This window comes from Euprymna scolopes, chromosome 2, assembly GCF_053919585.1.
Source record: "Euprymna scolopes isolate OS-2025 chromosome 2, ASM5391958v1, whole genome shotgun sequence".
NCBI classification, from domain to species: Eukaryota; Metazoa; Mollusca; class Cephalopoda; order Sepiida; family Sepiolidae; genus Euprymna; species Euprymna scolopes.
Window position 1 is genome coordinate 99,777,389 of NC_136483.1, and position 2,273 is coordinate 99,779,661.

The window sequence follows — 2,273 nt, forward strand, 5'->3', positions numbered from 1 at the left end:
TTCTTAACATGGGAAGGTTATTTATAATACGCTGGTGCAGTTGGTGCAGTGGCACGTCGTAAAAAAATTTGATCGCACCAAACCTAAAAGTTTAGCGTCAGTTTAGGGTTTGGATTAAAAAGAAAATAAAACAAAACAAACAAACAAGCAAAAAACAAAACAACAGTTCGGTTAAAGTTTTGTAGAATGTAATTTTGAGATTTAATAAAAAGAAGACAAATTACTACTACTACTACTACTACTACTACTACTACTAATAATAATAATAATGATTGAAATGAAAACTTTATTTTTATAGAATCACTCCCGTTTATAATCGTGTGTGTTTTCATTTAAAACATCAGCCTTACTAACCCTAAGTTCGAGTGGCAATTGTATTACTGTGCATTCCGACTTTTATTATTTGATATATATATATATATATATATATATATATATATATATATATATATATATATATGAAAGCAGAAGCACACGATTAGTGACGAAAGTGAGTCTATGAATTAAAATTAACCTTGGTGGAAAATAAACAAATCAAAACACTATCCGAAAGAAGAAAAAAAAAGAAAATAAATATGCAATCTCATAGTAGTTGGAAAAAATGCAAAAATTTAAGTAATTAGGAAAAAAAAAATTCTTCATTTTTTTTTTTTAGTTTTTAAATATTTTCATTCATTATTTCTTACCCCCCCCCCCCTCCCATGCCCCCAATCGTACTTTCTTTTGACATTATTATTGTTACAACTTCCTGGAAGTTAAGAATAGAAAAAATAAATAAATGAAAATAAAAACCTACCTTAACTTTTCAAAAATGTCGATCGCAAAACCGATGTAAAAGATTCCAGGATCTGCTTTTAAATCAGCAAAAAGCATTCCCAGAAAAAAAAAACGTACTTCCAGATCGGGATCACCGAAAATATTGGAAAGAGATACGGTCAGCATTTGATGCTTAGTTGTAGTATTAGTACTAATAGTATTGGTGGTGGTGGTGGTATTAGTAGTGCCATGGAATGGTGGTAGTAGTGATTTCAGCAATAGTAGTAGTAGTTGTAGTAGTAGTTGTAGTAGTAAAAATAATCATCTTCGAGAGAGCATTCTTCGAGGTGGTGTTAAAGAGAAGAGGGGGGATACCTACGTTAAAAGAAAGAGAACGAGAGACCGGGAGTGTGTGTGTGTGAGAGAGAGAGAGAGAGAGAGAGAGAGAGAGAGAGAGAGAGAGAGAGAGAAAGAGAGAAAAGGGGGAAGAGGAGGGATTCCCTTTATTTTTCAATGGTTCTCGTGAGCAATGGATGTCGGAAGGGAAAATGGGCCAAATAATGGCAATGCTAATCGGAACAGAGAAGATAGAGAGGGAAGGAGGGACAAGGGGGCAATACATACATACATACATACATACATACATACATACATACATACATACACATATATGTGTGTGCGTGTAAGTGTTTCATACGTATACTAAATATAATATAAGTATACTATCCTTATATTATGAAGAGTATATTTTGTTTTCAGTCTTTACTTGAACATGTCCAAATGCGTAGTGCTCAATACACGACTAGAGCTTAAAAGTGCTCAATACACGACTAGAGCTTAAAAGTGCTCAACACATGAGTAGAGCTATATAGTAGCATAAAAGTATCTTTTTATGCCACTTAAGCTACAATGAAACGTTTATTGTTTCATTTCCCGAAGGAATTCGTTAGACTAAAATATACTCATTTCGATATTAGATTTTTTTTAGCAACGTCGTTCAATTGTGGAAACAATTATATCGATATGTTGCATAAAAGCACTCGTATTTCATTTCCCAAAGGAATTCGTGAGGCTGAAATTTACGTGTAGCAAGTAAGCTCCACAGAAACGTCCGTGTTTCATTCATTTCATGAAGGAATTCATCAGGCTTAATGCTTTTTTCCTAACACATTACTTTGAGGATGAAACACAAACTTCTCTTGCAAGCTTACTTGCCATAAGTATATTGTACTACTACGTATGTCTATGTTACTATTTGAGCACTGTTCAAATAAATACTGAATCTATCTATCTATCTATCTATTTAGATCATAAAAAGGAACTTTGTGTGTGAGAGAGAGAGAGAGAGAGAGAGAGAGAGAGAGCGCGTTCCCTATGGACTCGAAAACGGCTGTGCTGATTTGTATGAAATTTCGCACGAAGGTACTTCATGTGTCTGGCAATTTTCTTAGATAGTTTTTGTATTGGAATCTCTCCGATAAGTATCGATAATCGAAATAATTCGATGAAAGAGGGTA